The sequence below is a fragment of the Pyrus communis genome, chromosome 7 (genome assembly GCF_963583255.1).
Source record: "Pyrus communis chromosome 7, drPyrComm1.1, whole genome shotgun sequence".
NCBI lineage: Eukaryota > Viridiplantae > Streptophyta > Magnoliopsida > Rosales > Rosaceae > Pyrus > Pyrus communis.
In genome coordinates, this window is record NC_084809.1 from 22,761,003 (window position 1) to 22,774,027 (window position 13,025).

Below are 13,025 nucleotides of genomic sequence, written 5' to 3' on the forward strand. Positions count from 1 at the left end.
ATATTTTTATGCTACAACACATTCCTAGTTGGACAAATGAAGCAATTGCTTTTAGTTGTATTGTCTTCAACTTGTTATGTTTTTTGTGGTATAGTATCTAGTTTTAATGACAATGTCATTTAGTTGTCTATGTATTGCTTTCACAGTTGAAATCTTATATCTCAAGGTAGTTGCTAAGCTTTTTCCAACTTATATTTCTTGCCACTCTTTAAGACTTTTCATCCAAAACTTCTAATGATCATTTTAAACTGGAACACAATTGTCCAATATTAACTTAGTTACTCAAGTCATGTCAAACATATCAAACAAAGCCTTTCCAATAGTTGAAAGCACATTCTTGATCTCTCTAGCCCCATATTTAGTAGGATGGTGTTTGAATTCTTACACATAATTATTTAACTACTTTATCATTTTGTGGTGCATATTTTCTATATACCATAATAAACTTAGACATCTAGTCGCAGTAATTATTGGTTTTTTAGTGCATCTATAATAAACTTGGGAACCTTTAGCTCATTTTCTCTTCTTTGATTTGTAAATACTTCTTATAGGCTGGAAATATTATCATTGGCTCACACGGTGCCATCAAGCTTGGAGACTTCGGTGTTTCTACTTACCTTTTTTATTCAGGTGATAAGCAGCGTATGAAAAATACATTTGTAGGAACGCCTTGCTGTTATACTTGTTTTTGCTACTTTATAGGTTTGTCTAGTTCTTAATTGTTTAAACTCTTGACATGCCATATAATTTTGGGGGGCTATCGAAAAGCCTTGGTGCACCAGTGGTAAATCAGTAGGAGAAGAACATACATCAATTAACTCCTATTATAGTTTATATTGTTTCAAAACATTTAACAAAGAAACTTAGTTTTGACCATCTAAACAACATAAGCTTGATTCCTTATTCTTATTTTCTTATTGCTTTGTGTTGTAATCAACAGTTTTTGTATCTTTGTCTTGTAGAATGACACCAGAGGTTATGGAGCAATTACATGATTATGATTTCAAGTCAGTTTGTTATCTATTTAAACTGACTGCTAGTCATACTCTTTTATTCCTTTTTAAGAAAAACAAAATTCTTATGCAGCATGGAGTTAAAGTTTGGTTGTCATTTCCATGTAGGGCGGATATTTGGTCTTTTGGTATAACTGCATTGGAGCTTGCCCATGGTCATGCTCTTTTCTCAAAGTATCCTCCAATGAAGGTGCATATTAAATGATACTGTATCATTATGTGAGCATCTTTTAGACCATAATTATTTCATAAAATTTAATGCAAATCTTATATTTTTCTAGGTACTGCTGATGACCTTGCAAAATACGCCACCTAGCCATGATTATGAAAGGGATAAGAAGTTTTCAAAGGTATGTCTCAACAATTTAAATTGAGTTTTGCTTTGAGATTGTAGATTTCATAAGGAAATGCTTTTTCTTTTTCATCAGTCTTTTAAGCAGATGATTGCTAGTTGCTTGGTAAAGGATCCTTCAAAACAACCTTCTGCCAAGAAGTTATTGAAACATTCCTTCTTCAAGCAAGCTCGGTCAAATGATTATATCTCACGAACACTTCTGGCGGGGCTGCCTGCTCTTGGTGATCGCATCAAGGAATTAAAGGTAGCAATTCATACGTGTCTTTTAACACATATTCATCTACAAGCTATAGTGATGGGTTTTATCTTTTATGTACTTAAAATCACATATTTATCCTATGACAGAGATATGAAGAGTATATGCTTACATAAAAGAAAATGCCAGATGGACAAATGGAGTAACTATCACAAGCAAAAGTCTTCTATCTTTAATCAATAAGAACGTTATTGATATTTGATAAAACAAAATTGGCATTGTGAATATATTGTTTTGTTTTCTTGCTTTTATTAAGAATACTTAACAAATGTCACTTAAAATCATGCATTCAATAAATTTTTGTTACCGCAAGTAAATTGGTTTGTAGTATAAAAGTCAGCAAATTTATATTTTCATAATTTACAATAAAACAATCAATGGAATGGATTTCAAATTTAGAATTTCCCTTAATAATATGAACCAATTAATTCCCCATTAGGGCAAAACAACATCCAACTAGAAAAAAATCTGATTTATTAACAATGAAACAAAATAAAACAAATAATCCACTTTGGTAGACAATTTGCAAAACTCTGAAACGAGTTCCAAATTGTTGATAGTATTCATTACTAGAGATATTAACAAATAACAAAATTATTGGTTTGAATCAAAATAAGCCAATATTAGATAGAGTTTGATAGAATATGTAGTATCAATTCTCAGCAAATTTCAATTGGGTTAGGTTTGCAATAATATATTATCAAGTCAAATTTGAAATCATATATATAAAGATAACAGATGAACCTTTCTTCAATCAATGATTAAATATTATAAAAAGAAAAACATGATGTGTCTTGCAAACAAGCCGTCCAAAAAAAATATAAAAATTTTACAAGACGTACATAATTGCGGAAGTGTAAACGGAAATTGACACATCCCGACCCGGATTGTCCACTAGGACTCCGAATTGAGATGTGTTGGCCAACACCTGGAAGGTGACGAATCCATAAAGTGTGGTGATGTGGAATATGTGAATAAATTTAAACCTAAAATGCCTAAACACGAGAGTGCGCTGTGAGTGGGAATGACCCCATTTCACACGTGACGTCAGAGCACAAGTAAAGTACAGTAGAGTGGATTGAAAATCATACCGTCGAAGGTAATCTTCAATACCAAGACTTGCCACGAATCCTCGTCGATACGAAAACTCTGCTACTAGACCCTGGAGGAATAAAAAACAAGAGTGAGTGAGCCTGAATATAAAGCTTTAATAAAGACCTTTTAAACGATATAACCCCTCACTGTAATACCTGTATAGGTTCCAGGAAATCATACTACATATAAGTATGAAATCAAATGTAAATCAATAGTAAATCCAAGAATATTCAAAATCACTAAATATCGGCAACAACAATATAAATCAAATGCTCATCAATCTATGGTAACCCACGCGTCGGAGTTGCCTAACGCAACCTGTACGACTCATAAATCAATCCACGATAACACTTGAGTTGGAGTTGCCTAATGCAACCTGTACGACTCATAAATCAATCCATGATAACACTTGAGTTGGAGTTGCCTAATGCAACCTGTACGACTCATAGGCAACCTGTACGACAGTGTCAGAGTTGCACAAAACAATAATATAGTATCGGCCTAACTCAATCATTTCAAATAATAATATAAACTCACATGAACTTACTTCTACGTCCCGCGTTCACCTTAGCACTTCAAGGCACTCAGAACAATTATATATAGGTAATATGCATATGGTTATACCATAATGCAATCTAAAACTCAACCATATCATAGTATTTTAGAATATACAAATATCTATATGACATGGCACAAAATGCATAAATCAATTTAAAAACGTTTTGTGGAACTATCAATGATATACATACGATAAAAGGAAAAGACCCACTCACCTGGAGTCCACACTACAACTCCCTAGCACGCATACCAAGGCGTCACGAACGATCGTCGCCTAAAACAATTATCAAATCATGTCTCAGAATTCTTATCAATAAAATACTTAACTTACATAAAACACATCCCTCAAGGACGTTCTACAATGATTTGAGACCCATTGACCAAAAGTCAACTGTCAGTCAAAGATCGACGGTAGGGTCCACAACTTTACGTAACCTAATCCGGAAGATCCGCATCACAGATTTCCGATCCGTAACTTCCAAAGATCCACATTATATTTTTAAAGCATCAAACTAAAATTTCATTACGATCCAACGGTTGGATCTCCACCAATTGCAAATTCAAGTGGCGGTTAACGTTTTATTTTATGAACTAACAAATCTAATTCGGAAAGATCCATGCGTTGGATTCCCGATCCGCAAGTTCTTATGATCTTCATATATTACGTATTATGATGTATCAAAGTTTGGTGACGATCCAATGGTCGAATCGTCGATTGATATTTTTACCAAGTAACATATCATAATGAATTCAAGACATATAATTAAGCCTAAAAATAGTATCGACGGTCTTCTGGCCATGCACCGCCGTGGGTGGCGATGGGCCGCCCCAACTCGCCGGAAAATCAACTATTTCTAAAAATTATCAAACTTCACATTAATAAAGATCTCAGTGAGTAGATCAACTTTCATACCTGTGGCTAAGCCCAATTTGGCCGGGAAAAGCCTCAAATCGCCATGAACTCGTCGAAACCCTAGAATTTGGGTGTTCTTGATTCGATCAATTTGCAACACCACCGCCCCTAAAACTGTTTAGGCTTTGTTCCTAACATCTAGAAAAGTGTTTTGGTGGTGGTGATTGAAGGTAAATGTTTCAGAAATGGGTGGATCGCCGCCTAGTCACCCACAAAGCCGTGTGTCACCCTTCACGAAATTGAAACTAAGACTCTGTTTTTGGGCTGAGATGGTGGATGGGAGGTCACATGAGTGATTTGCAAGTGATGGGTGGTGGTGATCAACGAGAAAAATGACGGAAATTCACTGGATTTGGAATCGGGTCGAAACTTGGTTGTGCACGGGTTGAAAGGGAAGGGTTCATGATTTGGTGCCTCTCACTCCTCTCTCCTTTCTTCCCTTCTCTTCCTCTTATTGGTCCACTCACCTCCTCTTTCTCTGGTTCGTCCGCCTCCCATCAAATGGGAGCTTCCTCCCCCATGGCACTTTCCCTCACTTCTGCTTGGTTACCCTTCCACCATGGTGGGAAATTTTTAAATAATTTATATCTAAACTTTAAATTACTAATTTCAAATGTCCTTAACTATACCGATATAATCTGGACTCGCAAACGGCTTTCGCCTATGCGCTCGTACTAATGAGTACTACTCAAATACGCTAAAAGAATAAGTCATACATTTCTCTAGACGATGGTTAACTGAAGTTAAAGTCCTTACCTCTAGAGGCATTTTTGTCAATTCTCTCGATTAAAATAAATAAAAATGTAATTTTAGGGACGGGTTGTCACAATCTACCCATCTTAAAAAAATTTCATCCTCGAAATTTTAAATCATTTTCTAACTATAATGTATTCCAGAAGATAAGTGTATATTAACTTTGGGTCGAACCCAAACCATAAATAACTAATTAAATAAGTAAATTCAGATACTAATGTAGAATGACCCTCTTGATTACTTGCTTAACAACCCAATGAATAAGTTATTGGTATTACGGTCTGTAGCTCACAATATCGACAATTCACTGTTGTCTTGATAAGCAAGTTACAATTCTCGAGGATGCAATATGACCATCATGCCCTCCATTGAGAAATACACATACATCATCTGGTTAGTGCCTCGACCGCGCTCACGTACTACCCTCTCGGGCAACATTGTCCGTATCATAAAATATTCTATATCACAATCTCAATCATTCAAATACCTGTCCACAATACTCTTATGTAAATCACATACTGCGCATAAAATATTTACACCATATCTTAAATGATACCATGCTCAAAACTAGAAATGTAACCGCAGTCATACATAACTCTAACAAAGGTAAGTGTCTATCAATCATGCATATCTTTGTATGTTAGCTCCAATGGTACCATAACTAAACCAATATTGTAACCGTAGTTACAAGAAACTAAAATAAAGATAATGATATGTTGCAACCATGCTAATTGTAGGACCAACAAAATGCAACACATCCACAAAGGTCTGAGTAGCTCATTTAAGACAAATCGTTAGTTTGAGGGTGAAATATGATGCTGAACACAATCTAGTACTCATAACCTTCAAAAAGACTTCCCAAAGCTTGGAAGTGAACCACGTAACACGGTGAAATATAAATACATCAACATGATAATCTATTTGGGTTTCTGTTTGCCTGAACTTGTATAGAAGTTTAGAAGTAGCTCTCTCATAATACCATCATCCTCCTAAAGCAACCAAGTAAAAACTATGGTTGTCCACGAAGTTAGGACTGTATATCCTCAAATGTCCTCTTAACTCTAACCAAGGGCGGGGTGAGCCTAGAATGAAGATTCTCTTCAACACATCAAATGGAGCCTCGATTTTTAATTCCTATCCTATCTCCACATTTGATCATATCACAGACGAGGACATTTAGATTATGGTGTGCGGAGAAGTTAACAACAGCCCATTTTTCTATCTTAGTTGGCTTCCAATTTGAATAAAGCTACTGAAACACCACATGAGTGTAACATTGGTCAAGCATCATAATTATTGATTTTTCACATTCTCTACCCGTATAAAATACCTCATACCGAGAGTACACAATGACATTTCCCAACTCCATTTATATACATGAAGTGATTATAACTATTCAATCGATTTCTTGATATCTTGCAAGTAACGTCAAAACAATAACTTTGAACTCCAACTGACATAGGATAGGACAGACCGAAAATGTTGAAGTATACATAATTCTTTTGCTGCATTAAATAGTAATACATTTGTACAATTGGGATAATACACGATAGGGCAATCGTAGAAGTTGATTTAGTTCTTCCATCATCACTATCAGAAATCTTAGCTTATCTCAACTGAAAATGTATTTGAGAAATCTAAGGTTGGTAAAGGTTCTAGACATGTTCTCACCGAGAAGTGTCATCCGATGTTTCAAATGAAAATAATAACACTTGATTCTAGTCAAAAATAGGATGCTTCATTTCGAACGGTTTTAACCGTCAGAAAGCATAAGCAATTCTTCATCATTCTGACTCAGTACAGTCGAAACATCTAGAGAATATGTCATCATGGATTTTGAAATAATCAATATCATCGAAAAATGTAAAGAAAAGGTAAGGCGAGACAACAGTTCATTGTTAGAAACTTTATTCATAATTAACATTCCAAACCAAACTAATTTTCCTCAATCGACAAGTGAAGAAAAACACTATAGTCGAAAAATCAATAACCATTTGTCAATAAGGTCGACAAGACCAAAGTTTGTCTCGAATTTCACAACACTTTGTGAGAATTCCAACTTTCTTCCACCACTACCCTTTTTGGAGAAAAGAAAAGAATATCATTTACGTAAATCACATTTCCCAGGTAAAGTACCAATTTACACAAAGGTAATATTTGAGGAATTTGATGTGAAGCTAACTTTTGATGATTGGAGAATTTAATATCGTTACTAGAGTAGATGAGATAGTCATCTACAAGACTATTATGAATTCGTTAAAGTACACAACGAAACTCGATTTACAATGGTTGGTCGATTAGACCATCAACTCAAAATAGGGGAGTTGCTAAAATCTAGGCATGATCCTGAAGCTCAGTCTTTCACCTTCCCAGATAAGTTTGAGATTTCCAAGGTAAATTGTTTAATAACTAAGTTTTTTCAATGAAGTAGGACTTGTTCGAAAAGTCAAAAGGAAAACTGATATAGGAGTTGTTCGATAAGAAATAGGGAGAATAAATGTGATGTTAATAAGGTGGATCAACAATGTACTCTACTTCTTGCGTTTGGTGGATTCCTAAGTAAAAATTTGAGAATGGATGCCAAAGGTAAACATCCTCAAAACGTACTATACTACTAACCAACTTTACAACACGAACTAAAAAGTCTTCACAATTTTCTCGACACTTAAATCACTCCAATAGAGATATCATCTCGTCTTTCGATTCTACTGTCTACTTGTGGAAGCGATCAAGGGTGGCCAATCGAAGAAGTTTTAATTACCAAAATAGGTAATATGGTTAACAAACCGTGAGTTTACTATCTAAATACAAAGTGGCCCTAACTTTCCTAAATTTAGTTTCTTAGGCTCCAGCAGTAACTGTTAGTCAGTCTATTGGTAAAGAATTGGTTCCACAATTCTAAGGAAAATACTTACTACTTTGAAAATTTCTACTGACCGTAGATATAACAATTCCTACTCCCGTGTCAATGCTCATCAAAATGACAGTTATAGCACCAAAAGTAACGTGGAAAATTAGTATTGGTTGGAGTGTTCTACAGTCGAAAAATAGAATTTTCTAGTAATCTACTTTAGAACGGACCTAAACGGAAGTTGATCTTCCCTCTGAACATCCGGAATGATCACTAGCGTGTTTGGAAAAAATTGTGCTATCAAGGACCAAAAGTGATTATCCTAAGATGCTCTTTCGTCGAGTGCTACCCCTATAGTACTACATTGTCACTTGGACTTTTCTGAAAATTTTGACGAAAACTAAAACTTCGTAAAGATTCTAGTAAGTGAAACATTAACGGGTGCTTCCAAGGAATCAAGACTATCCATGGTTTCCTAACTCGAAAAGATTGGAAAAATGACTAGATAGTAGTGGAATTGATAGGAAATTCTCCTCCGAGATACACAACTATCAATACAGTAGCCCTGCTTCAAGGCCATCAACTTATCCCAAATCTACCTCGTTCCTTGGCAGGGAAATTCTTCCCTTATAATTTAGAGGCATTCACCAAAATGATCTTCTAAAACGTCGACAAGCCGACAAAACTGCCTAAACTTAGGAAAACTAACACATTTTTTGTATTCGACGAGGTGGCAAGATTCGAAAATCCGATTCAAGAATTAAGAATGCTTACGTCATGTGTGTGATGAACATAATACTGCCCAACTTATGCTCTAATACCAAACTGACACATCCCGACCCAGATTGTCCACTAGAAACTCCGAATTGAGATGTGGTGGCCGACACCTAGAAGGTGACGAAGCCATAAATTGTGATGATGTGGAATATGTGAATAAATTTAAACCTAAAAGTGCCTAAACACGGAAGTTCGCAGTGAGCGGGAATGACCCCATTTCACACGTGACGTTAGAGCATAAGTAAAGTACTGTAGAGTTGAAAATCATACCGTCGAAGGTAATCTTCAATACCAAGACTTGCCACGAATCCTTGTCGATACAAAAACTCTGCTACTAGAACCTGGAGGGATAAAAAACAAGAGTGAGTGGGCCTGAATATAAAGCTTTAATAAAGACCTCAATGAGTGGAGCAACTTTCATACATGTGGCCAAGCCCAATTTTGCTAGGAAAAGCCTCAAATCGCCATGAACTCACTGGAACCCTAGAATTTGGGTGCTCCTGATTCGATCAATCTGCAATACCACTGCCCCTAAAACTATTTGGGCTTTGTTCCTGACCTCTAGAGAAGTGTTTTGGTGGTGGTGATTGAAGGTAAGTGTTTCAGAAATGGGTGGATCGCCACCTAGTCACCTATGAAGCCGTGCGTCGGCCTTCACAAAATTGAAACTAAGACTCTCTGTTTTTGGGCTAAGATGGTGGATGGGAGGTCACTTGAGTGATTTGCACATGATGGGTGGTGGTGATCAACAAGAAAAATGGCAGAAATTTGCCGGATTTGGAATCGTGTCGAAACTCGATTGTGCACGGGTTGAAAGGGAATGGTTCATGATCCGGTGCCTCTCACTCCTCTCTCTTTTCTTCCCTTCTCTTCCTCCCATTGGTCCACTCACCTCCTCCTTCTCTGGTTCGTCCGCCTCCCATCAGATGGAAGCTTTCTCCCCCATGGCACCTTTCCTCACTTCTGCTTGGTTACCCTTCCCCCTGGTGGGAAATTTTTAAATAATTTATATCTAAACTTTAAATTACTAATTTCAAATGTCCATAACTATACCGATATAATCCGGACTCGCAAACGGCTTTTGCCTATATGCTCGTACTAACGAGTACTACTCAAATACGCTAAAAGAATAAGTCATACGTTTCTCTAGACGATGGTCAACGAAAGTTAAAGTCCTTACCTCTAGAGGAATTTTCGTCAATTCCCTCGATTAAAATAAATAAAAAATATAATTTCAGGGATGGATTGTCACAGAAACGAAGACATTTAAAAATCTCAGTAAGGAGAAGAAACAATTCCCTTTTTTAGTAAAATACCGCACAAAAACAATGCCCTAGATTTTTATTTGTTTTTCATTATATTATAAAGATTGTTGAGCATTCACCAGTGAATGATATACGCCATTTAACAATTCTAAATTGGCAACACATTTTTAATTGGTTCTCCCAAAACAACTCACAAGTCACATGTTCCGGATATTCAAAAAGTAGAAGACAACCAACGATAAGCAAAATTTTGTAAGCAATTACGTTTAATCCGAGCCCTAAGCTGCTTGTGTGGCTTTGATACCCATATGTAAGAAATTTCTGAAATCATAAGAACAACAATAAGACAATAGGATAACGGATTTGATAAACGAAAATTACAATAAATAAGTCTTACATTTAGAATACGTAAGACATGGCTTTTGTGGATGATAAATAAGTCTTCTACTTTCAGCAAGCAGAAGTATTCTAGCAATAATAGGGTTTACTCGAAATGGAATGTGTATGTTGTGAAAGTAAGGACTGCTTATATATAGCGAATGACTCCTACTAATCCAGCTTATTATTGATTAATAGGGATTTTGTCAAATTATAGGATAACAATAGTCCTAATTGAGATTGATTTTTTGTCTAACCAAAAAAAGCCTCTTGATTAGTTGCACATAATAAGGACTCCAAATCCTTTTCTTTTTTGAACAAACATAATTATGTATACTAAGGAGGAGAGAGTGGGTTTAGCCTCACAATGAGTTAGCAATAATGTGGTTCAAATTCGCTTTTGGCGAGAATCGAACCTAAGACCTCCCACTTACAAATGAAGAGGAATATCACTAGACCGTAAGTTAATCGATTGCCAATAAATCAATAAATCATATTCGTTGATACTCACAACCTTACAGAAGTCTCCAATTTCTAAAGAGTTGGACATCAAAGCCCTTGCCGAGAACACCAAAGGATTTAGTGGTGCGGATATAACAGAAATATGCCAGTATGCTTGCAAATATTTGATTAGAGAGAATATTGAAAGAGAGAGGATGGGAAACAAGAATAAAAATCCATGCCTAGGTGCTAGGCAGCTGGCCACCAACCCGATTAGTCCCTAGGCGTTTAAAAATTAAGAAAATGCACCTAGGCCCGCCTAACCCGACTAAACCCGCCTAGGTGATGACTCTAACTTAGACATAAAGTCAATAACTTTCATTTTGCATTTTAATTTTTCAATAAAATGTAAGAGAATACTTGGATGAACACTCATTATATGTTTGTTCCCCATGTTTTCAATATGTTTAATACTTTATAACTTATATGTTATTTTATTTTGCAATTTATGTATGTCAATATAATTATGTGTCTTTTAAGTATAATAGCACTTATTTGTACAATATGTAATAAATTTACTTAAATCCATCTAGGCACTAGGCCTCAACCCGCCGTCCGACTAGTGCCTAACGTCTTTTAGAACCTTGGATGCTAGTGATGAAGTAGCAGAGATCAAATTTTGAGGAATCGATGAAGAATGCTAGTACGAGTGTTAACAATGACGATATCTGCAAGTATCATGCATTTACGCAGACATTGCAGCAGTCAAGAGGGTTTGGAACGGAGTTCAGGTTCACAGATTGTGTTTCTGGTTAAGGCGTTGCTTACAACTCTTTTGCAACAGTTGTTTCTAGGGCTGAAGAAGAAGATCCTTACAATTAGTATACTTTCATGATGTGTTAGAATTGCAGAAGTTCCTGTGTTTATTATCAAATGTTTTACCAAAAAAGAATGATTGATTAATTAGTACCTTTAGGGCGTGTTTGTTTGCCCTCGTTAAAGTTAACTGGATTGGACTACTTTGCTAAGACTATTAATCCCGTGTTTGGTGCAAGCTGGACTAAACTTAAATGGGATTAAGTCGGACTCGTTTTGACTAAGAGCTTCGCTAAGTCGTCCTAGTGAGACCCCCCAAAAACCACGGGATTGCTAATCCCATCTCCAACATCGTTTGCACACCTTTGTCGTCTGCAACTCCTACTCCCTTACCCTTGTCTAGATCTGAAACCCACCCCTCACCCACTGCCTAAATCTCAAAATCCAACATCTAAAATTCCCCCAAAAGCACATGCAGACGAATCTCCCAAATAAATTCAAAACAAAATCCAACATCTAAAATTCCCCCAAAGGCACATGCAGACGAATCTCCTAAACAAATTCAAAACAAAAACGCAAAATCACCAGAAAATTCCAAAATTTTCCGAGAAAATTAGAGGAAGGGTTGGGTTGTGAGCTCTGATGAATCCTCTGCATAAGGAAAAAAGGGAGAGGTTAGGGAGAGAGTGGACGGTGGAAAAGAAGGGATGAGAGGGAGATGGACGGAGGAAAATATAGAGATGTATACGGAGAGTGGAAGAGAATTCTAGAAAATGGTGAACCAGATGAAAAGAGGGAGAGGGGAGGGAGAGAGTAGCGGAGGAAAGAGGAATGGGTTAGAGTGATATGCTTGGAAAAAAAATATTGGCCATTAGATAGGTATTTCTAGAAACAAATAAAATGATAGATTAATAATAAAATATTAATAAATAGAGATTAAATAATATAGTATCTAAATTTAATAGTTATTCTGCTTCTTAGTCCGACACTGCACCAAACGCTTCACTAAGTCAGTCCAGCTTAGTCTAGTCTAAGCCAGTCCAGCTTAGTCCTAGAAGCTAGTATAGTATGAGATAGTCCGGTGCAACAAACGCACCCTTAATCTAATATTACATTAATGCTTGAAAGGATTATTTACATGCATACATTCAATTCGATCAAGATCGTCACAAAAGGCCATGTATAGAGCAATAAAAACAATAACATTTTGAGACAATTTGCTAGTTACATGCTTACAACAGGTTCACAAGAATCACGACTAGATTTGTGACTTTACCTTCCCGAAGGGATGACATCAAGCCAGTTGTTAACTTTGCAAACGAGTTCTTGTGTGAGAACCTCCGGGGCAGATGGGGCAAAAATACAAGTATGTATCTACATGGTTATGTCTGCAAATTTGCACATATGAACTAATTAAAAATTTATAGAAAATAACAGGTGAAGAAATATACAAAAATATTTAGAGAAGCTTCCCCTTGTCCTCCGATTTCTCCCATGCCACCCATTTTTACTGTAAAATAAGTTCTTATTAACTAATGTAAATTACACTGACTC

At 36.2% G+C, this 13,025-nt stretch overlaps 1 long non-coding RNA gene across 1 annotated transcript; it reads left to right on the forward strand.

The window, feature by feature from the left end:
- The first annotated feature begins 606 nt into the window (after nucleotides 1-606).
- LOC137739368 (uncharacterized) lies at nucleotides 607-1,470 on the forward strand. Its single transcript, XR_011069092.1, has 5 exons — nucleotides 607-630; nucleotides 963-1,007; nucleotides 1,122-1,203; nucleotides 1,295-1,363; nucleotides 1,442-1,470. It is a non-coding gene; the product is annotated as an uncharacterized lncRNA (long non-coding RNA).
- Nucleotides 1,471-13,025: the final 11,555 nt, after the last annotated feature.